This window comes from Tenrec ecaudatus, chromosome 12 (assembly GCF_050624435.1).
Source record: "Tenrec ecaudatus isolate mTenEca1 chromosome 12, mTenEca1.hap1, whole genome shotgun sequence".
Classification (NCBI taxonomy): domain Eukaryota; kingdom Metazoa; phylum Chordata; class Mammalia; order Afrosoricida; family Tenrecidae; genus Tenrec; species Tenrec ecaudatus.
The window spans coordinates 10,347,141-10,371,567 of record NC_134541.1 but is presented as its reverse complement, the minus strand read 5'-3'; the positions used below and the strand labels follow the sequence as shown (position 1 = coordinate 10,371,567).

The 24,427-nt window shown below is 49.3% G+C and overlaps 1 long non-coding RNA gene across 1 annotated transcript in view; it reads left to right on the top strand.

The window, feature by feature from the left end:
- The window catches only part of LOC142422344 (uncharacterized), a 189,881-nt gene extending 167,780 nt beyond the window's left edge, over window positions 1–22,101 (top strand). Inside the window, exon 3 of the long non-coding RNA XR_012779075.1 lies at window positions 21,988–22,101. This is a non-coding gene — a long non-coding RNA (uncharacterized LOC142422344). The remainder of the gene's footprint in view (window positions 1–21,987) is intronic.
- Window positions 22,102–24,427: the final 2,326 nt, after the last annotated feature.

The window sequence follows — 24,427 nt, the reverse complement described above, 5'->3', positions numbered from 1 at the left end:
CGCCAGTGCCCGGGCTCAGCCTCAGGCCAATTGCAACAGAATCTCTAGAGCAGGCCTTTGGGCATGACGTATTTCCCCATGTTATTCTTATGCCCTCCAAAAACCCAACCAAACTCCCTGCCATCGAGTAGATTCTGACTCACAGTGACGTGAGTTTCAGAGACTGTCACTTGACCGGAATAGAAAGCCTCCTCTTTCTCCCATGGAGCAGCTGGGTGGTTTTGGACTTGTGACCTTTCAGTTAGCAGCCCGACTCGTAACCACTGCACCACCAGGGAGGGCTCCTTGGTGGGATTAAAATGATAGCTCAGATCTTTTCTTCCACTCTCTGGCCACAGGAGTCAACTGTTTAACTCTGACAGTTTCATTCTCCCACGGAAAGCACTGCACCAGAGGCTAGAAGACGAAGTCTATTCTCCTTGCCCGTATCTTTGCCCCAATATTACAGCCTTGTCCTTTTGGAAAGTGCCATGTTCTGGCTCCACTTCTTCTTTCCTTTCACAGGCGGGCCATCTCCTTCTGTCGCCCCGTCATCTTCATCTTCATCTGACTTACCTCTCATGGTGTCTTCCCTGCATCCACCCAGGTACACCTAGCCATTCTTCTGCCTTCCTCCAAAACACCTCAGTTTGTGTGCCACAGGCTCACAGGTCAACAGCTGCAAACTCTGGGTTCCAGAAAAAGAGATTTGTTTTCTTTAAACTAAAATTTAAAAATTTTAATTCAAGGGCTCTGATTGCCACTGAAAATGGAAAACCCTTCACCACCCCATGCCCCCTTTGGTTACTTTTGGTTGAAGTCTCAGTACATTTCAAGACTCTCTTGTCAGTCCCCTCCCCCCACCTTGGTTCTATCATATGTGATGCTTCTATCATGTGAGCAGAAATCCATTCTGGTATGAGTGGAGAAACTTCTGGGGCTTGTGTCATATTCTGGCCCCACTGGCTTTCAAAGCAAACAGTAGCTCCAACTGGTATTTGGGGATTTTGTTCTAGGATCTTCTTGTGTGGGCAATTCTGCATCCATTGTCCATTCTCCACACATTGAGTCCAGGACTCGTCTAGCTCCGGAATCTTCTTGGTACATCAGCACTGTCTTGAGGAATTCAGGATCCATTGGCTAGTTTCCTCATACCACTCCGATGTAATGAGTAATCTGTTAATTAGTGACAGGCGTTGTTATGAGAACTTTGCCCTGGTCCGTCAGCCCTTGTAAATAAACTGCCAGCATGTTATGGCTCTCGGGCTCCATATTGCTGTGGTGCTGTCATGGATGTGGTGGGGGTTCTCTAAGAGGCTTCTGAGATGCCCGGGCCATGCCACAGGGAGTGAGTGGCAAGTCCGGTGGCCCCAGCATCTCCCTGTGCCCATCTGGGTATCTATACATAAGATGGAAATTGTCGAGGATTTTGTCTGGCTCGGGTCTGTGATCAACATTCATGCAAGCAGCAGTCAAGAGACCAAGAGACCTATTACAGTGGGCACATCTGATGCACAAGGCCGCTTTAGAGTATTAAAGAACAAGGTACTTTGAGGACTGAGGTGCGCCGTATTCAATCCAGGGTATTTCCAATTGCCCCGTATGCATTGAGAGTTGGACTTCGATGGAGGAAGACGGGAGAAGAATTGAAGCATTTGAATGGTGGTGCTGGTGGAGGAGATTGAAAGAATGGTGGACTGCTGAAAGGAGAAACAGGTCTATCTTAGAAGTATGGCCGGAGTGCTCCTGAGAGGCAGGAATGACGGGTCTTTGTCTGATGTTCGCTTGTCAGGGGAGATGATTCCCTGGAGAGGGACATCAAGTTTGGTAAAGGAAAAGGACTGTGAGAAAGAGGAAGGCCTTCCATGTGACAGACTGACCCAGTGGCTGCAGCAATGGGCTGAAGCACAGGAAGAATGGTGACGACACAGGACTGGGCAGTGTTTCCCACTGTTGTTCACAGGGTTGCTGTGGGTCGGAATGGACTCAACAGTACCTGGACCAGCAGCAACAGTCTGAATATCCCCGTCCCACCCACCTCTGCCCATTCAGGCGGTTCTCCACGAGGAGAGGAAGGTCAACTGTACCCTCAGGTGCTCACTAAGTGGGTTAACTCTAGTCCCCTGGACTTGCTTCCATCCAGTTGCTTTGAGTTTAAAATTTCCGTTCCAAGTGGGAATATGTCCTCCTTCATTCTCATATTCCTGCCCTATGTTTTGGTGTCTTTGTGAGTTATCGTGTTTATCAAGCCTTCCCAGCTTTGGCTTTGATCTTGAAATTCGGAGAATCTCTCTTATTTCCACACGCACCCCCCTCAATAAAGCCCGTCTCTTGAAAATAAAAAACACTTTGTATTTCAGAGTATTACTCTTTCTACAATGTCAACACATTACCAATTGTTCCTCCCCCCCACCGAACCCAGTAGTAGTCTGACCTACCTTCCCCTTGAGTGTGCGGCTGAAGTTAACAGAAATGTGTTACACAGTATGGAAAAAAAACCCCACATATTTGAACACCAACATTTCATCACCCCACTCGTCAGAGCAACCTTGAACATGCTGCAGTGTCACCGTGTGTTTATCTTCACACCATACCTATGAGGTCCCCGGGGAGTTGCTGTTTCATCATCTTGGGGACAGTCCTCCTGGCAACACGGGTGAAACGCTCAGCTGATCGATGAGCACATAGGTGTTGGGCACTGCCCTGTGGGCATGTGGACTGGACGTTGAGGAGCTGCAGTGTGGGCAACAGATAGCTGCAGCCTTCGCGGTTCTTCCATGCTCGCTAGGCGGCTAGAGGCTTAGCAAATCATCACTTCTTTACCCGTTGCAATTTTGGCCGTGCTTCTTTATTATTGGTTTCCCCCTTTAGGTGTGCAGGCATAGACTGGAGGCTCTGGTTTGTTTTCTGAGCAAGAGACGCATGGGCAGAAGTATGGAAGACGACGACCAGTGAAGTAGAGAATACTGTGGTACAATGGAGTGGAGAAGGAGCACGTCTAATCGGGGAGCAGGGCTGCAGATTCTGGTGGGAAGGCTCTCAGCTTGTTCAAACCACGTGATCTGCAAATAAAGCTAGGGATAAGTTGATCTCTGAGGTGAGTCAGATGAGAGGGCAGGGGCAAAGTAGGCATTTTAATATTGATTGACTAAGTCGATGGATGAATAGGCTAGGAGGATTCTGTGGTTTCGACCTCTGTTCCAAGTTCATGGTTGCCTGGAGTCTAGCTAGCACCGCGTGGTGCTGACGCATACAAGTATGCTGGGGCATTCATAAAATAAGGACAGGACGAAGGAACGAGTTGCTGGACTCAGTCAGTCTCTGCAATACAAATTCCAACTGGTTGGATCCCATCTGCAGGAACATATTTGGAGGTCAGCTGGCAAGGAAATGTGTGTCCTTATAACTTTAGCTCACTTAGTGGTTTCCAATTGAATGAACAATGAACAAAGAGCAACAAACCACCCAGCACTCTGGTGCCCCAGGTCTGGATGCCCCAGTGTGGTGCCCCACACTGGATGCCTCAGTTCTGAATGGCAGTAAGGCATGGGTGGAGACAGGGGCATGGACACTAAAGATCCACAGGGGGAGACATGGGTCCATGCTCTGATCTGTCCTTGTCAGTGAACGATGGAACAGGACATTCCAAGGGGTACCTGCATCCTCAAGTGATGAAGAATTAGGGAACATGGGAGTGGATTTGATAAAGATGGGTGGAATTGACCCTTATTAGTAGATGCCAGGCAGAAAGGCAACGTTCCTGGGTGACCCGCCCAGTGGGCCTGCTTAGAGCGAGTAATTCAGAGATGCCAAGGCAAGCATGGTGGATACCCTGTGGGTTGGTGTGTGGCAACCAGCCAATTGGAACAGATTTAACCCTCACTATATTATCTGATAACTCTTAATAAAAGTCAGATGGGAGAACTAATCAGCTCATTTCCTTGGCCTGGACCCTCTTAAATCAGAGAGAGGTCGGTTTGGGCTCTCCATGCTAAGTAGACCCAGAGCCCTGACATTTTGTGTTTATTTGAAATGATAAACTTAATCATGAGCTAAATTTTAAGAGATGACAGAACTGGCCCCAGTAAGGTCACATCGTGTCTCTGGCAAACATAATACAGGCTCTCGCCTTCACTGGGTTGCCAATCCCTGCCACAGGGGGCCGGAGGCACTCGCAAATGGGGACCAGAGTCTGTCTGTGTGATAATTAATCCATGGCTGGCGGCAAAGACTGCCAAATCTGCCATATGGTAGTTTTATGACCGGGACTGCTGTTATCTCTGGAGAAAGCTAACATCATAATCTCATTTACTCGTTATCTGTGATTAGAACTTGCACTTCTGCAGGGGAAAATGCAAACATGGTGCGGAGGCTCAGGAATCCGGGGTCCCCCAGATGTCACTCCTGAACTTCACTAGCAAAAGTGGTAAGGCATCAGCATGTGCAGGACCTGCATGTGTCCCCACTTTATTTTACAAGGTCTCCCCCCTGAGGGCTGAGGGTCAGCAAACAAGTAGGAGACCCTCCAGGTGATGGATTGATTCAACTGCTGCAGCAGCTGGGGGCTCAAACAGAACAAGGGTAAGACTGGCCCAGGCCTGGGGAATGCCTTCCTTTGTTGTGCCTCAGGCCGCTGTGAGTCCCAGCAGACTGCATAGCACCTAACAACCACAGCCTGATAGAAATGTCTGCCTTGAGAAGGCAAGAGGGACTGTGTCTCCCAGAAATATCATGGCCGAGGGATTCACCTACAGGACTTTCGGCGGGGCGGAGGTGGGGAGGTACATTTAGACTGGTGTAATTGCAAAAGCATTTTACTGAGAAGGAAAACTTACATTTGCTTCTAGCACCCATAATTACAAATGACACATGGGAATCATTGCTCACCAGGTCTCTGCTGTGGGAAAGGCTGTGGGTTATATCTCAATCGTGTGCTCCATTGGAGACTGCAGCCTTTTAGCCTTGCGGGGTGGGGCATTGAGATATAAACTCTCAGGTCAATGGTTGTGACACCCCCCCTCCCCCCGTGGCTCTGTGGAAGAAGAGAGAGGCCATCTACTCCCGTAAACATTCCCAGTCTAGAAAACCCTATCTAGGCTTGCCCTGCATCAGAATGGACTCAATGGTAGTGGGTTTGGCGTGATTTTCTAGGGGAGATATGATCAAGGATGACGGCGGTACAAGAGGCCACAAGATCAAGTTTGTAAGGAGAAATAATATCTGTGATGTTCCCTATGATGATTGATGCTGTATGTCCATTTGACTAGGCCCCGCAGCTCAGTGGTTTTGGCAAACATAATACATAATCATCCTTCTTTTTGGTAATCTAATGTGTCAGCCAATTGATTGGAAGGATGGCTGCCTTGAGGATGTCACCTGAATTCAATATGAATGGGATCCCTGGTAAAGCTTACCACCTCTCAGTCCTGGATCTGACTCATCAGCCTACGACCGCTGATTCTTGGGATTTGAGCCAGCAGCCTGCTGCCTGACGTGCAGATTGTGGGTCTGCCAACCCTGCAGCCATGTGGGTCAGGGAGAGTCTCTCGCTTGATGTCTAAACCAGAGATTTGGGATTTCCCAGCCTCCATAGCCCCCATTTCTTTGAAATGAATGTATTCATACTTCTAGGATCCCTGTTAGCCCACAGATTAAATACTTGATTGCTCACCAAAGGAGGCAGTGGTTCGAACTCATCTTGCTTCTCTGTAACGATTTACAGTCTGTCCATTCTACTCTTTCCACTAGGGTCACGCTGAATCAGAATTAGCTCAATGACAGTATGTTATATATACTGATCCCTATGCTTCTCTGGTTTTGCTCCTCTAGAGAAACTAGCCTAACGCATTCTCTAAGCCAGCTTAATTTGTGTTGTGAACTTTGTGGCAGAGACTGCTCACTGCTCTGCTCATATTATTCCTTCCCCCTTGCCTTTGTGACCAATCTCTGGTTTTATTCAGGCTGGCAAGGCACCCAGCAAAGGGGCCGTACTTCACAGCCGCACTTGGCGATACATCTCATCCATGAAATGAACGTGCAAGCAGGAGAGCATCAATAAATATAAGCTCTGACTGTCCTTTGCTTTTGTTCCTGTTTCGTTTTCCTTTTTCACGGAAATGCCAAAGTGATGGCTGGCATTCCAGCAGCCACATTGGACCCAAGCAGAGCTTCATGCGGAAAGCCTCACGGAAAGCATGACAGACCAACGAGAATCCTGAGTCCCCAGTGATATGCCAGAGACACAGTACTGGATGAGAATGTGCATTAACAGACTTGATTTACACAAGAGAAAGACACGTCTTCATCTTATCCAAGCGCTGTTCCTTGGATTATCTAATGGAACAAAAGCTGAGCACTTGGCTGATGACTTCCATGGTGGCGATTGGATACACCCAGTAGCTTGGCAAGCAGGACAGCCCGGGGATCAGCTCTTGTACAGATTACAACAGGGAAATCTTCTTCCCTGAGGGGCAGTCACATTTGGTCCTGTAGGGTCCCGATAGGGCTGAATCAACTTGATGGCATCTAAAAATAGGATAACTTAGGGATCTAATTCATAATTGATGCAAGTCCCTAAGATGTCAAATGGGGGAACTAACATATTTCACTCAGGGTCCCCCTTTCTTTCTCAGGAGTATCCTTTATGTGCACTGCGCATGCACAGGAGCCAGAGGCAGAGTGGAGTCGGGGATCTGCTCTTTGGTGTCATCATCTAGTCATGCTCCCTCCACTGACCTGCCCTTGTCTGTCCATGGAGATCCCACTGCATGCTCCTTGCTCTGTCTCTCTGCACCACATGGATCCTAGGCTGAAATGGAACTACCCCATTCCTCCCCAGGGGTTCTTGGTGGCAGGAAATGCTGTGAAATTGCCTGAGGCCCTTCTGTTTGAAGCTTCCACAAATTAGGCTGGGTTATCCAGAGAAACAAACCCGATGACACTCTTGTATGTATAAGAAAGAACTTTATAACTAGATCAAGAAGGCATCCCGGCCCAGTCTAACTGAAGTCCACAAGTCCGATGGTCGCCACGGTCCTCTTCAGACTCGTGCAGCTGCAGGCCTGTGATGCAGAGGGTGAAGCAGGAGGCGGGAGGGTCACGGGCTGGTGGGTGCAGAGTTGCAAGGATCCAAGTACCCGTGGAAACATGCCGGGCGCTGGCAGCACTCTGAGGTGGGTGGCCCACGTGGGGCTGCCACTGGAGAGGGGCACAGAGGCCCCGCAAGGAGGAAGGTGGATGGGGCAGGGACAAGGGAAGGAAGTTGCCAGCTTCTTTCTGATTAAAAGACTGCACCAACCAAGAGGCATCAGCATGTGACCTTGTGGACAAGCTCGACTACCCCTACACAGGTGCAAGCCGACATCAAAGCTTCCTATCTCACTCCCCCATGACGCACTTCTCTTTTCACACCTGTGTAGCCGTCTGTGGCAGGGATTCCCCCAAACCCCTCTCCATGGTCTTGAGTCTGCCATGAAGGCAGTGGCCCATTCAGGTGTAGGAATATGAAAGCATCGGCATATTTCAACTCATTGCTACTACATGTTAGGTTATTACAAACTTCACCTTGTTATTACTGGGTGTGACAAACTTGAGACTCGCTTCCCAGAAGATCAGCCAAGGTGGATGTGTGGAAGCTTCAGATTTGATAAATGTCCGTATAAGATGGCCCTGTGGTAGCTTGTGGATCCCCAGTTGGAGCTACCTCATCACCATTGAGTGTTGGGAGCCCCTATTTTAGTGAGCCGATTGTCAAGCTGCTGGAGACTCGGTCACATTGTTAAGACCTCAGCATTTAAGTCCCAAGAAATTCTCAGATCAGGAGCCAGCCTGTCAAATCTGTGTGTGTGTGTGTGTGTGTGTGTGTGTGTGTGTGTGTGTGCCTTTTCATTATAACCTTGCCTCATTATTCTCACATGAGAGGCATGGGAGTTTTATATGTTATGGACATGTGGAATGGAGAGATCATGGAATTTTCCCATGAATTTTTGGAAGCCCAACCATACGTTGCCATTTTGATAACCCTCTACTCAGCATGTAATTTGGAGCAGACTTTATGCACAGGGAAACACACGGGTCTTCCGTTTCCAAGTTTTAACACCTGTATCTCCCATGGTGTGCAGCACACCGTATGTGCTTGTCCACTAAGCCCAAGGTCAGTGCTTTGAGTCCACCCAGCGACTCCTCAGAAGAAAGGCCTGGCAATCTCCTTCCGAAAAATCACCATTACAAAAGCGACACCCCATGGAGCCCAGCTCTCTAATGGGCATGGGGTTACCAGGGGTAGAAAGTGACCCCAGCTAAGTGGCGTGGCCTGGTGGAACCACCACTCCAGCCAAGGTGGAGAGTCTAGCTCGATCACTTGGAATCGAGTCACTGGCAGTGAGTGAGTGAGTTTTGTCTGATGCCTGCCAGGCATGGTGCCGAAGCCTCAGGCATGTGTCGTGTACAAGCTCACCTGCCCTTCTGGAGTGGGCTGTGTTCCTTTGTGGATGGGGACGCGGGGAGGACATGTCTGGGTAAACAGCAGGGACTCTGGACGGACCGAAGGTCATCAGACGGGTGGCCTTTCTTCAGTGGAGTTTTTGGGAGGCCGCTCTTATCCAGAAATCATGACAGGCTGTGTTCCACAGAAATATCCTGATTGTGTGAACTAGATAATGTGCCCTGCGATAAATCACCCCCGCTGTCCCCTGGTATTTTGAAAACTGATGAAGCTGCTGATTCTGAACTCCTTACTTTGTATGCAAATGATGAATTATAGATGGGAAATTGGACAAAAAAGGAGGCTTTGCCTGGCTTGCCGGCTTGAAGCAGAGTGGATTAAAGAGAGAACAGTGCTTCTCTTGACTATTTATTGTGACATTGCTTAGAAAAATTCAAACCCCAAAGACTCCAAACCACGGGGGACATTGTTAGCCTTCCGCAGGAATTATTAAAATGTACAGAAATGTAGGCGCCGCACTTTATAATAATTAATCAGGGTTTGCTGATTAATAAAGCTCATTTTTCAGTCTCGATGATTCCGAGTATCATCCAAAGGACAGTGTCCTTGTCACTTTGATTAAGAAGCCAGACTTTGCGGTGGAGGGAAGAACAGGAACGGTCGCGGCGCTTCCACGTCTTCCCTCAAAAATAAATATTGAATGAGAATATTAACTCGTTAACCTTGACAACAATTTGTGATTTTCCGTGTGTGGGTGGGGGGTGGGGGTGGGGAGTGGGGGGAAGAGAACGGAAGGAGGAAAGAAAGAAAGAGAAAACTCACACATTCAGCAAATAAATCGCCACGGGGATTTCAGGAGAACAAATTGGAGGGAATGAAGAATGCTACCATATGAATTCTGTCATTTTTATGGGCCGGGGTGATTAATTTGTTTTTTTAGGTCCCTCAATTAAGGCCACAAATAGTGTAAGGGGTTGGGAGCAAGTTGCCCGTGAAGCTTGGGATGGAGCAGTCAACTTCAAGTGGGCAGGAAAGGGCCTTTGGGGCAAGTGAGGGCCCAGGCCCCCTGGCCAGCCCGGGGCCTGATAGTGACCAGCGCCCCTTCACCTGGGGTGAGCTGCTGAAATGGCGTTTTCTCTCTATTAATAGTTTAAGGCTTGTTTTCACAGATAACCCCCTTTCTCTGGGCAACTACACAAGAAAATCATTAAGTGGAATTAGTACCAGCCGCAGCTTTTGCAGGGTTATCTAATTATTTTGAACTCAATTTAAGCAGGACTAGAGATAAAATAAATAACCCATGAACTATTTACCTAGCTGGCAAGAAGGCTGCTCCCGCCCATTAAAAACAATAAATAAATCAAAAATCTTTGAGGCCAGAATCAGTGTCCTGTCCTGCTGATCTTGAAGCCGTTATGGGAGTCGGGGGGTGGACTTCAGATCAGATGCCTGGCTTGTCCCCCGAGACCCCTCCACCTCCTAGCCCGAGGTTCTCACTGCTGAGCTGTTCGTCACTGCGTGGATTAAGGCAAGCTCAGGTTCAAATGTCCCTGCCAGGGGACTCGGGATAATCTGCAGGCTTGGTGCCCTCTCCTCTGCAGGGGTTGAAGATGCAGTCTGGTAGTGGTGGTGGTTTCTGTTGTGTTTGAACACTGCTTTTTGGAAGGAGAGGCATGAATGAGAAGTAGGGGTGTCTGTGGCCTCTGAAGGAGACTTGAGGGAAGTGCCTTTGTGCCGGGCTCAGCAGGAAGGGAACAAGAGGCAGAGGGAACCCACCTCCTCTGGAGCTGCGAGTTCATTCTGCAACCTGTGCTTCCAGCCAATGGGGCTTCTCTGTCGCTCTCAGACAAGGCCTCCTGGCAGCACAGTGGGGAAAGTACTCTCTTGGTGACACAAACCCTCGAGCTGCTGCATGCAAGAAAGACCAGGCAGGTTGCTTTTGGAAAGATTTGCGTCCTTGCAAACCTTGTGTGGTTGTTCTACTCTGTTCTGTCAGTTGACTATGAGCTGGATTGACACATGGCAGCAAGTGGGTGGCTGCGTAGGGACATGACCTGTATTTCGAGTACCTGTCTTTCTCAGACCCTATTTCTAATTTTGTCAATGGGGCTAAGAATAGCCACCACCACCACCAGTTACCTTAGAGTCATTCCAACTTATGGCGGCCCGATAGGTGTCCAGGGTCCCTGGCGGTGTAGTGGTTACATGCCGCAGAGTCAGCAGTTAGAAACCACCAGCAGCTCCTCGGGAGGAAGATGGGATGCTCCACTCCTGCCAGCAGTTCCAGTCTCAGAAGCTCACTACGAGTCAGCATTGACTTGGCGGCAGTGAGGTGTTTTTTGTTTTTTCCCTGGTATGTTTGTCATGGTGGAATGTGTGCTCTGATTTTTTATTTTTTGGAGACAGATCACCAGACCTTTCTTCTGAGGCACCTCTGGGTGGAATTGAACCTCCATCCTTTCAGTTAGCAGCTGAGTGGATTGATCATCTGCACCATTCACGGGATAATGATAATACGTACACAACTGAGTGGATGACAGGATTCAGTGGAACCCGTGCAAGTGGCTTACAGGACATGCTCAGAATTCAAAAAACATTCATGTTAAAAGCGACGACGAAGCCAGTGATGGTGATGTGGGCGTGCTTGTAGTTTGAGATGGAGAAACAACTGAAAAGACGTAGAGGAATGAAACAGTTAACAGAGTGGCACCAAGGGGTTAAATGTCAGGCTGCTGACCAAAGACCAGGAGTTAAACCCTATCAGCTTCTGCCTAGGAGACAGACGTGGTAGTCTGCTGCTGGAACGTCAGAGTCTTGGGAATCTTGGGAGCAATGCTGCTCTGCCCTACCGTGTCTGGAAGAGTTGAAGTTGACTTCCGGGCAGTGGGTATAACCCGAGAGGGAGATGGGGAAAACTGGCTTTGGGCTACAGGCGGTCGAAGGAAAGAAAGTGTTGGCAGAAGTCCGGTATAGGGAGGTTTGCGCTGAAAAAGAAAGTGCATGAATGGATCTGTGTTTCAGAATCGTCTTCCTAATCACCTGTTAGGCATATAAAGGAAGTCACTCCCCCCAGAGAAGGCAGTTGAGGCGTGTGTGAAAAATTAAGAAGTGGATGCAGTGAGAAATAAGGAAGGCAGCTGACTTGGAGTCATGGGAAGCAGATAAGAGACTTTCTGATCCCTCACAGATGTAGGAGACATCCCTACCTTCATGCTCGTGATTGGAAGAACGATGATAGTCAACCGTGAATAAAACGAGTTCCATAGTGTTTGGGCCAGGTGCGAGCACAGTGAGAGCCAGCACACGTGGGACCTGGTTGCTGTTAGGTGGTAGCAAACACACCCTGACTTAAAGTGCATGCAAGTGAACCACACGCTGCACAGCCCTGAGGCACTCTCACAGCGCTGGGATATCTGAGCCCAATGTCGCCGCCACTGTGTCCATCGATCTCATGGTGGGTTTCTTCTTTTCCAATGTCATGATGGCTCTTTCTGAGGACCGGGCTCTCGGGACAACATGCCCAAAGTGCACGAGCCAACATCTCACCATCCTCGGTTCCAAGGATCAGTCTGGCTGTGTCACTCCCAAGACACTTCTTTGTTCCTTTGGCAGTCCATGGTACAGAGGAGGAGAGCGATAGACAGGTTTACTCTCTTCAGCTGCCTCAGGGTGAGAATGGGACATGGTTTAGCTTACTGCATTCATGATCAAGAGCAAACAATACCAACAAGAAACAATGTAAACAAAGGATTATATAAAGACTCCACTGAGGACAACAAACATCCATGAGTCCATGGGGATTTAAATAAGTTTTTAAAAGGATATAATAGACAAACCTATTGTGCAGGAGCCCTGGGGGCGTCATGGGCTATACATCGGGCTATTAACCGCAAGATTAGAAGTTTGAAACCACCAGCTGCTCCAAAGAAAAATGTGAGGCTCACTGTTGTCATAAAGATTGACAAACTTAAAAACCTATAGGGCAGTTCTGCTCTGCCCACAGGGTCATCTAGGAGTCAGAATTGGCTCGCTGGCAATGAAGAACAGTGGGTGTGCAGGAAGTACAAAGGGGTGGAGCTTAACTCCTAACCCTTAATGTGGGCACCCACAGTCTTTTCTGTGCCAAGAGTTTGGTATGGAAAGGGGGGAAGGAGTCATTGGTAGTAGAGAAACCTGACAAATGCTGCCGGGGCGGGGATCAGTGTCTACATTCATCATGGTAAGTCATGTTGATGGCAGACGCCCTTGATAGGCCATGATGAAAATGGCACGGTTACCACTGTGGCCTTCCTCTCCCAAACCCATAACCCTAGTCTGATCATTAAAACCACAATTGTGGAACATTCTACAAAATACCTGACTGCTTTTTCTCTCAACTGTCAAAGTCATCAAAAACCCAAGGAGTCCGAGATACTGTCACCGTCAAGAGGTGGCTGAGTAGACAGGATGATGACAGGTAACGTGGTCCCTGGGATGGGATTCTGGCACCGGAAAGTGACATTAGGTAAAAAGGATGGAAATATGAGTAATGTGTAGGCTTTAGGGATCCTCAAGGCTGTCTAATTAATTCCAACTCACAGCAACCTTATAAGACAGAGTAGAATTGCCCCAGACTATCTAGAAGCTGCCTGCCTCATCTTTCTCTCATGGAGAAGCAGGTGGGTTCGAACGGCTGACCTTTCCTTTAGCACTTAACCTCTGTACCACCAGAGTTCCCCATTGCATCACTAAACGAAAAAAGCTCCCTGCCATCAAGTCAATGTCGATTGACAGTAACTCTTTATGGGGGTAGAAAGCCTTGTCTTTCTCCCACGGAGCGGCTGGAGGTTTTGAACTCGTAACCTTGTGGTTAGCAGTCCATTGTGTAAACATGCTCATTAATCATGACACATGCACCTTGTGATTGTAACATGGGGACCAGGGTCCCGATGTTTGGGCACATGGGAACTTTGAGCCCTGTCTTTGCCATTGTTTCTTTGAATCTAAAAGGACTCTAAAAACATGTATTTTTGAATGGCAAGCAAGCCACAGCGAACCCTAGGGATCAAATGACAACAGAGGCCAGGCGATGAGCGAAGTGTCCTGGGCTGGGTCACTGAGCAAATCCAGCTCAAAGGTGCGCTCGGAAAAGTCAGCGTTTGCTTGTGGCAGATAAACGCCCTGCCTTCCTTTGCTGAAACAAAGTGGGCATGTGAGGCCGATTCTAAACCATAACAATAGAGATGTGCCTGGCCTCTTTAAAACATCCTAGGGACCTTTGCTACTCCCTTCCTCTTCCTCGTCTCTGGGGGCAATTTCCTTAAATTCCTTTTGAAATTAGCAGTTTGCTTCCTGGGTTGTAATGATGTGGTGAGAGCATTCGTGTAAAGCTCCGAAAACAGCACCTAGCTCCCGATTCCATCATCAACGCTTGTTTTCCTGGTTCCCACTTAATTTTCTTTTTTTTACAAGTAGGCTTGTTTACAACTATGTACAAGTATACTTTGGTGTTTAAAATAATACACTTTCTATTTCTAAGTCATCCTTTAATTGTTAAAAACTTTAGTATTTTCGTTGTTTTCCAGTTGGTACCTATAGTGCTGTCGAAAGCTTTGCCTGCACGCCGACAACCCAACCCTGGCACTTGTGTTAAGGACTTTCTCCTTTGCAAACCCCCCTTGCAAGTGCCTTGGAAACACGAGATGGTGGTGGTGGGGGGCGGTGGTGGCCATGAGTCAGAATACAGTCAACGTCAGTGGGACTGGGGGGCCTTCCAGTAATACTACCACTTCAAAGGGCTATACTTCTTGGACCCAAAGTGACAGCATTTGTCCTTAAACTGAAGCGTGGAAGGCAGGGATGGGCAAGAAAGGGGAGTAAACGTCCCAGGGAAGCCAGGAAGGAAGTGGAAAGAATGCTTATCCCCTGCAGGAATGGCAGCCAACGTCATGAGACAAAGTGTTTGGCAAGTAGCAGGTGAATTCACTCTGCGAGTGTCCACCCAGTCACAATCAATCATCTATAATTGATCAAGGATTGACAAGGGTGGGCAGGGAGGGGCAAAAAGAGCTGATACCAAGAGCTCAAGTGGAAATGTGGATGGCAACCTGCGCGCAAGTGTGCTTGATACAATTGAATGGTGGATTGTCATAAGATTTTTAAGAGCCTGCCAATAAAATGATTAATAATAAAAGTTCTTAAAAAAGAGTGACACCACATTAAATGATAGTATAAAATAGTAAAAAAAATAATGATAATATTGAATACATACATTTGATGTGCAGTATTTTTCCCCCTGTGGGCTCTCCCAGGAATTAATTCATGTAACCTTTCAAAGATGCAAGGAGAGTGCTGGGGTCCCTGGCCCCATTTTATGGAAGAAAAAAATGAGTCTAGTCAAAGAAGGAGCCAAGCCAACCTTTTAACCCAGACACCCTCATTACAAAGATGGACCCCTCCCCCAGGTCCCTGGACTATAAATTATTTATACAGGATTAAAAATGACCAACTTTGATCAGTCCCAAAGAAGGACAGGTGGTGCAGCTTGTCAACTTTATTAACAAACCCCAAATTACTAATTCACCTGCTATCGGGGTGGGCTGTTTCAACACATCTCTGGGTAAAGGCTTTCCAATTCTGCCTCTTAGCTGGCCTCCAAGGTTTCCTGGAGATCAGGTGTAGGCTGGCAATAGCTTATTAAGACGAGGCGGTGGGAAAGCTCTTCGTGGCTGCAGTCATTCATTTAGAGTGGGCTTCATTGACTAACACCAGTGACAACTTTCTGTTCTGCTTCTGTTTCTCAAAGCACTAATAGCAAAATCCTGTCCCTGAAATCCTATTACGGGTGGCAATGGAATATAATCAGGCAGTACCTGCAGGATAAGTCGAAAGATTAAATTAAGTTGGGATTTGAATCCCCACTAAACACAGAATCAAACAAAGATTAGATTTCTGGACCCCAGTCTCAGAATGGCTTTCAAAGGCTTCTCTTAAACAACAACACAAAATACATCATTATTCACTTGGACCACTGGCATGTTAAAAGGAAATGCAGGCAGAGAGAGAGAGACGTGGGGGAACAGGGGCGTGAGGGGGTGTCAGGACAGCCAGGAGATGGAGTCTAGTTCTTTATTCTCCAAGCAACCCCCCCCCCCCTCAGAAGAGTTTGTTCATTTCTGGGCTGACCCGAGGGAAGACCGCTGTGTATGATGTCCTGGGGCAATTTCTTCTCCTGCGCCCAGAATCCTGACCACCTCATCGTTCTGCATCCTTCTTGTTTCTGACGTCTCAGCTTCTGAGGTCCCACAATCACAGAGCCTGGTGTGGCTGTATCTCACCTCCTGAGCTGGGGGGGCCGGAGGGGGGGCGATGAAAATACTGCCATCTAAGCACATATTGGCGATAAAAATGAGAATACGCCAGAAATGGAGGTGGGAGGCTGTTTTTTTCCTTCATTCCTTTCTCCATTTTCGGATTTTGTTTGGCTCGTGGATGGTGCTCTGGCTGCACTCGTGGTCACCGGCGGACAGCGGAGAAAATCCGATGGGGCTGGTGAGCGGCAGTCATGGGTCTCAGATGTGAGGTGTTGTCCAGCAGCCTGGCTTGCCCCTCCAGGACACTCCCACAAGAATGGCGTGCTTCCTGCCCATAGCCTTCTTCCAAAGGGCCTCGGGCAGTTCTGCGGAGGATGATGCTCTTCGGATGCTCTAGTTTCTAACGAAGCAAATGCCAAGTCACGTTACAAGAACAGGAAAGGCAGACACGAGAAGGAATGAGTGCTCACAAAAAAGCAACACATTCCTTCCATGTATGAAGAACAAGCAGATCTGTCATGGAAATATGGCCAGCGTGCTCCTTGGAAACGAGAATGGCGAGAGAGCCTCCGTCTCACGTGCTTCGGACGTGGTGTCCGGAGAGACCAGTCCCGGAAAAGGACATCACGCATGGTAAAGTGGAAGAGTAATGGGAAATAGCCAGACGAACTGATAACAGTGACTGCCACAGCGGGCTCAAGTTCAACAGGGATTGAGAGAACGGTGCGGAGCGGACGGGCTTTCATTCTATGTGGACACAGGGCCGCTATGAGTCAGACCTGATTTGAAGGCCCCTAAAAATAACAACAACATGACTTTCAGGGGAGGATTCCCATCCAACAACGCTGAGAGTTTTAGTGCTTTTTAGTTGGTGTGTGTGTGTGTACCAATAATAACAGTTATTGTAAGACTCCTTTGTTGTCAGTGGGTACTCTTATGATGATTTCAATTCCCAGTGACCCCATATGATGGAGTGGGATTTTCTAGGCTGTAAATCTTCTTTGGAGCCAAGTGCCAGCTCTTTGTCCTCCTGGGCTGGAACCACCCATCCTGCAGTTCGCGACTGAGTGCGGAAAGCATTGTGCCTTCAGAAGTCAGAGGTTGAAAGGCTGGGATTGGTCACCAACTGTGTGTCTGGTCCACTTCTAAACACACACAGGCATGAGCTCATTCAACCCTTAGAAGGAACGTATGAAGCAGGTTTGGTGACACAAACACCGAGACAATGCCACGAAGAGGCCCTAACTAGTCTACTGCCCACACACTGCCCCAGCAAAGAACACTTAGCACCAATGTGTATTATGTGTTTTCATGGTCCGCCCTTATGTGATGCTCACAACGAGAAAGAGGAAGGGAAAGGAAAGAATGAAGGAAGATGGAGGAATAGCGAGAAAGGAAAAAACAAAGGACCGGCTAGTTCTGCTCCTTGGCAGTGGACTGCCATGCCCATGAACTTGAGACTCCAATGTGCCCATGGTAGAAGACTTTGTGCCTGTTTAGCTCATAGCGCCTGCTCTGCGCTGGAGGTCCTGTTCCTGTCTCCTGGATTCCAGGGCTGAGGGATGTCAGCCAAGCTTCCTCACCACTCTGTGGCCAGGAGATGGGCATGTGACCCAATCTGGACCAGATGGTTCCATTTCCCTGGAATTTGAATTGTGAGGGGTGAGACGCAAAGGATGACTCATCCTGGCTCTGCCCATCCATTGCTTCTCCAAAGGTCTGCAACATTTCCCGTTCCTGTCTCGCCTGAGACCGGATTCTACACTTTTCCTTTTCCTTTGGGAGCTTGTGGCATATTCTCCCAATAAATTACATTCTTTCTTTCTTCTTCTTCCTCCCCTTTAACGTAACCAAAGTGGATTTTGTCCTTAGCAGCTGGAGAATCTGCACAGATACACCTGTCAGGCTGGACAAGCGTTAAAGAACAAAGCCCCTTCCCCCACAGGAGTCCTCCTCTCACACTCCCCAAATTAAAAATAATGGCCACGAATTATTTATCGAGTCCTTCTTGTAGGCGAGGCCCCGTGTGGAGTGTCTGACAGGGCGTTCTTGCCGGAGGAGGGGGAACAGGCTTCGAGAAGGAAGTAAAATGCCATCTCCCCCACCCCAAAATAAAGCAAGCAATGGGCGGTGTTGGGAGACGTCTGAACAAACTGAGCTGCTTTCCTGCACCCTGCTTCTCGGGAAGGAGCCCCGAGGGTAGACAGAGCTGAGCCCTGGGCCGCTCATCACAAGGTGGGCATTTTGAATCCGCTAGCTGCTCATTTGTGGCAGAAAGTGTGTCAGTCGGTTCCCGTAAAGGTTGGCAGTTTGGGAATGCCCAGGAGAGCTGCGTCAGAACAGATGCCAGGAGTGGGGGTGTTTTTGCCTTTAGTAAGGGGACGACTTGACCCTGATGTCCTTTTCCGTCATGGGTCTTTCCTGGGGACTGCCCCAAGAAAGCAAGTTGATGGCGATGTCTGAACTGTGTTGAGCTCCATCCACTCCTGACCGTACCTTCAGGTTCCATTTCTTACTGTCCTTAGAACTTTCCAGAGGCTTTCTGGCCGCCTGTGTGGTCAGCTCAGGAGTCACACAGGGCACTGGGCAGCAATCACTCACCCTCCCCCACCCCACCCCCCTTTCTGACCCTGGACCCAGAACCTCACCTCTAGCACACCCTGGTGACACAATCTGAGTTGTGGGCCAAAGCAGGGCAGGGGCTTCATGGAGTTGGCAATCTCCCTTTTCCTGCTCATTAGAGAGTTTCTTTCCTTCTTCCAAACTGCCTCGGAGGAGATGGAAAGCTCGGCTTTCGGAAAGGGAAGGGAACAAAGCAAAGGGAAGGCACCAGAGCCCAGGGTCTCCCTCGCCCCCACCCCATGGATCCCAGCAGGGGGGGAGTGGTGCAGAGCTGTGTCCTGCTTTGTGACCAGGCACCGTCCGCTCATGGGGACAGCGCCCATGGGGTCCACTGGGAAGAAAGGAAACACAGATCAGTCCACCAACCGCTCATGTTTCGCACAGTCAGGCTTTGTAGAGATGGCACTTTTGTCGTGTATAAAGGAGGGCAAACATCCGTGTTTTAGAACTCCGGATATTTCTGGCTAGCAAGAGCAAGAGGAAGTTCCAGTTCTCTGTGGTCTTTCGCCTCAAGCTGATAGCGGTGTTTTGGCTCTAATGATGTATCGTGATGGTCTTCCACGTGGCTGCTTTGGATTCACGGAGTAGCTGGGGTAATTTTGGCCCTGGGGCCCCATGCTGAGTCCACTGAATGATCACACATTTCTTGGAAATCATGCTCGGAATATGCAATATTTTATAGCTATTGAAAAACTCACAGCAATTACACCATGCCAGAGATGTGTCCTCTCAGCAGACTTATTCAATCTGTATGCTCAGCAAATAATCTGAAAGGCTGGAGTATATGCAGAAGAATGCTGCATCTGGATTGGAGGAAGACTACTTATTAACAACCTGAGATATGCAGATGACACAACCTCGCTTGCTGAAAGAGAAGAGGACTTGAGGCGCTTGCTGATGTGGATCACGTATTGCAGGCTTCAGTATAGATTATGATGCGCTATGAAGAAAACCCCAAATCCTTACCACGGTACAAATAGGTAACATCAAGATGAGTGGAGAAAGGATTCAGGTTGTCAAGCATTTGGATCCACAATCAATGCTCATGGAAGCAGCAGTGAAGAGATCATACGGCAGATCGCATTGGGTCAGGGATGTTACTTTGAGGACTAAATTGTGGCCCACCCGTGCCATGGTGTTTTCATGGTGGCCTCATATGCACGTGGAATTTGAACATTGAATAAGGGAGGCCGAAGATGAATTGACACATTTGAATTATGGTGTTGTTGAAGAATATCAAAAGTACTATGAACTCCCAGAGCAACAAACAAATCTGTCTTGGAGGAAATAGAGCCAGGATGCTCCTTATAAGCAAGGATGGGGACTTTGTCTCATGTACTCTGAACATGTTCTCAGGAGAGACCAGTCCCTGGAGAAGGGCGTCATGCTTGGCAAAGTAGAGGGCCTGCAAGGAAAAGGAAGACCTTCAACAAGGCGATGCACCCAGAGCAGCAGTGATGGGCACGACCTTAGAGACAATGGTGAGGACGGCACGGGACAAGGAGCTACTTTGTTCCCAGGCTCCCTATGAGTTGGAACCAAATGATTGGCACCTAACAAAACAGAGTGCGGGAGTCGGGGATTTCGATTACATTCTTACAACTTTGCCAACCACACTCACCATCCTTTTCTGGATTTCTTCCCTTCGTTGATGATACATCGGGCTGTGACCTGAAAGGTCAGCGGTTCAAAACCACCAGCCTTCTCACAGGAGAAAAATGAGGCTTTCTACTTTCCTGAAGGGTGAGTGTCATGGAAACCCATGGGGCATTTCTACCCTGTCCTAAAGGGGGGCTATGAGTTGGAATCAACTTGATGGCAGTGAGGTTTTTGATTTCCCCGTGAATATAAACCAAGCTTCTGATTTCACATTTTCAGTTGTGATCATCAATTTGCCCTCACAGACGAAGTTCCTCAATGGGGCACTTAACTGTGCTCACTCCCCCTATTCTTTACTGAGTCGGCTGTAGATGGCTATCAGTTGCCACAGGTTTAGGGGTATGTTTGGTTTAAGCTCAGGGTTCAGAGTTATCTGAAGTAGAGAGTTTGGGGAAGCTCATCTAGCTCCAGGGGTCCTGGAAATCATATGCGCGTCTTGGTAACGGCCGAGCCATGCCCACCAGACTCGTGCCTGTCCTCAGGAAGCAAGGAGGGTATGGACACGGCAAGTGCGTGGTAGTCCCAGGCCACCACTCCCTGGGTGCCGTCAAGACAAGTGATTCCAAGCAAAGTCAACGTCTACCAGCTCCATGCCTTGGGGCTAGTGGTCCCTGCTGCTTCTTACATTAGGGCGTTCCAGTCTTAAATCCCGTGGCTACACGGGAGTTTGGGGTCAAGCCGAATTCACTTTGTGGGGTTTCCACATTCAGGCCTTCTGTGGTGGCCTGTGAAGGATGTGTGCGTCTGAAAAGAACGGAGTCTAAATTCCCAGTGGTCTGTAGCACACGGACCGGGTCACCAAGGACTGCGTAGAAACGAGGTCAAAACTAGCCAATTGGGAACCTAGGACCAAGTATACATTCCTCTTGGGTTCCACACCAGCATTGTTAAGTGTTTTTCCCCAGATGGGAGGATGCTCTGCCCCATTTCCTGCCTTCTCTGAGACATGTTCCCTCCTCCCCGCATCTTGACTTGAATTTCCAGCAAGGGTTCCTGACCACCGTGGCGGGCGTGTCCGGTTAAGGCACCATACAGGGCACGACCCACAGGGTGTCAGCTGCCAGCATCACTTTCTCCCATTTCCAGGGAGGGGAGCCCACCACAAGCCCCAAGTGGAAGTTGGTCTGCCCCTTCATAGCTGTGTGACACTGGGTCAGACGCTATCCTTTCTGAGGGTCGACCACAGAGCTCTCATCTCTCAGGGGGACAGGTGTGTCTGCTTCCCTTTCCATCAAGTGACATGCCAACAGTGGGTTCCATCTCTCCTAAGCTTGCCGTCAGAGGCTTCCCAGGGCTGGCTCACCTCCCTGATAGCATGGGGGCCTAGACACACCCACAGGGCCTTGCATTCAGCACAGGGCTCTCAGGGGAAAGTGGGCTGGCCCAGTCCAGGTGACCCGGGTGGGGCATCAGCGATATGGGTGGGGGGGATGCTGGGAGGGGAGACTCCTGGGCATAACATGAGATGACTCCTGCCACATAGGGCAAAACACCTCCTTGGCCACTGCATAGTTACGTCATTCCAAGTCGACTTGATAAATTGGTTATAGAGGTGGAATATAGTCTGTCAATCAGATCACCGCCTGATTGATGCCTCCTTGTGGGCGTGGCCTTCTCATGAAGATTCTGGGAGCTTGACCCTCTTCCTCCCTGGAAGTGGGACACAAAGTCTCTATCTGTTTCACCTTCCTGATGACAAGCCACATGGAGCCACGCTGATGGCAGCCAGAGCCCTGGAGATGCTTCCACCACCACCACTGGATCCACAGGACTTTCCACCCACAGGCCTGCAATCTTCCTGCATTCTACATCATTGCATGTGCCACATGGATCTCAAGAGGAAATTATGGACTTGTATCAGACATATTGGCTGATATCAGACTTATGGACTTGATCTGGACTGGGCTGGGGTGTTTTATTGATGCATCATTACTTCTTGATATAAAGTTCTCTCTTACATATATATGAGTGTCTCTGGATTTCTTTCCATAGTCAACCTAGACGAACGCACCCATCAATGTGAAGAGGACCAGCTTTGCGAGGGACCCAGAGAGGAGCAGCCCTCAGATTCTACCCTACCCCGTCTTCATCCATCCATATCGCTGTGAGTCAAGGGAGGGGAGCGTATAAGGCCATGTTTCTTGCTTGTGTCTACTTAAGACCCAATTGCCGTCGAAGCCCTGCTAACCCCTGCCGACTCCATGTGTATCAGAGCAGAATTGTGTCTGTGAGGCTTTCGGTGGCTTATGTTTTAGAGGTAGGTCCCTAAGTCTTTTTTCCAAGCCATCACTGCGTGGACTGGGACCTCCCACCTTTTCGGTAGCAGCCAAGTTCTCTCCCTGTCTGCACCCCTCCCAGGGCCTCCTCACCCATTCGAAAGATGTCAACTCATGGTGACCCCCATGGAAGCTCCCTGGGACTTCTTGTCTGTAAACTTTACAGGTTTTCTCTCCCGGCACTGCCAGGTGTGTTTGAATCGCCAACCTGTAAGATAGTAGCCGGTCACATCACAAAGTGTTTGTGCTGCTCAGAGATCGATAGGGACTCCGTGGCACTGCATGCATGCCAGGCAGCGAGCAGAGCCTTGTGAGGTTGGGCATGTCATAACTTCTGACTTCCAGCAAGGAAACTGGGAAGGGGGGTGGGCGACGGGTCCTAGGAGCTACTCGGTGTTGCCGAGGAGGAATCCGTGAGGCTGGGTAAGGCTGTCTGCCTGGCAGATCCTGGTCCCTGCTCCGTCATCGCAAGGCCAGAACGTCCACTGGTGGGCCGGAGTGGGGGTGGGGTTCAGTCTGAGATGACGATTTTTCTAAGAGGAGAGCATCACACTTGCAGCACGGCCACCACTTCTGAGAGGTTGGTGCCATCGGCAGCACAGGTAGAATTGACATCAGATTAGAGAGTGTGGTTGCCATGGCGCCGGGAGAGTACGCTTTCATGCAAAGCAATTAAAGAAATGTGAACATGTGTGCCTTCTAACAGGAGACAGTGGGCACAGATGCGGAGCTCTGGCCCTCTTCCTCTGCCCCTCCCAGCCCTGGGAGGGCAAGGACCTGGACCCCAAGATGGTACCCTCCCGGGGGTGTACCTAGGTCCATGAAGGCCCCTTTTGAGGGTTAATGGAGCCCCCTTCTTGGAGTATATAGTGGGCTCTTCCTGAGAGGTTCAGGAAGGTTTCTTTCTAGGGTGCATGCCGACCCTTCTTGGGCTACAGAGGCTTTTTCCTGAGGTCCCTGATGTATCTTCCTGGAGTCCATGGATCTCCTTTCATGGGGTCTATGATGTCGCATCCTGGGGTCTCTAAAGGACCTTATCTGGGAGATCCATGAGGCCCCTTCCTTTGGACACATGGGTATCTTTTTTTCGGCAATACATGGAAGAGTGGGTGGGGCATGAAGTCATCTTCCCAGGAGCCTGTGAATTCCCTCCCCTCCCAGGGCAGCCCCACTTTCTCCCAATAGGAAACCAGCAAAAGTGAACCTCTGTCTCTGTCTGGTCTGTCTGCCCGAGGACCTCTCACTGGGGCCTCATGCCGCTGCCTGTGGCTCAGGAACAGTCCTTTCAACTAGAAACACATGGTGTCTGATGCCCTCTCCCACCAGCTCTGCATCCAGAGTGGGGCCAGAAGTGTGGCATCTCATCTCTGTTCCTCCTCTCTGTGTCCATGTAGCCTTGCTGCCTGGGGACACAACTTCCCAAGAGCCATCTCCCCTTGATTGTCAAGCAACCGCTGGCCTGGGGATGGGGATGCTGGGGCAGAGCACAGGAGGAACTGGGTGTTCATCCCGACCGTACGGACCACCGCTAAGTCCAGCTATGTCTGGTGTTCCCCTAGAGAGAGCGAGCACATGGCTGGCCACACATGGTCCTGTCTGTCTCTGCTGCAGAGACTCCCAGCTGTCCCCATCCAAGGAGGATGGCTGCACCCACAGCACAAGAGCATTCCCTCTGCCAAGAGCTCTCTGGGTCTTGGCTCCGGCCCAAGACAAAATGAGGAGTGACTCTCAAATTGAGCCCAAGTATAAACTCAGTTTTGAAGCAAACATATAAGGCAACACGCACGCACACACACACACACACACACACACACACACACTCACTCACACGCACACACGTGCAATGTCGATTGTACATAAGAGAAGATTTGAGTGGGGCCGGGGGGAGGGACAGAGCTTTTTGTTTATAAATAGAATTGGCGTGGGAGTTGGTTGTTTTCTCTCCTGAGGGATAAACATTTTAATTTAATAACAGTCCGAAACTGCCTAAATGTTCTCGAGGAAAAGGAGATGTCCCCATGAGAGCAGAAGCTCTGCACTGCCGAGTTCTTGGGATGAGGAGGTGTGTTGCTCCAAAATGCTAACGAGCCCTGGTGGCATAGTGGTTACGATCAGGGCTGCTAACTGCAAGGTCAGCAGTTCAAGACCACCAGCGG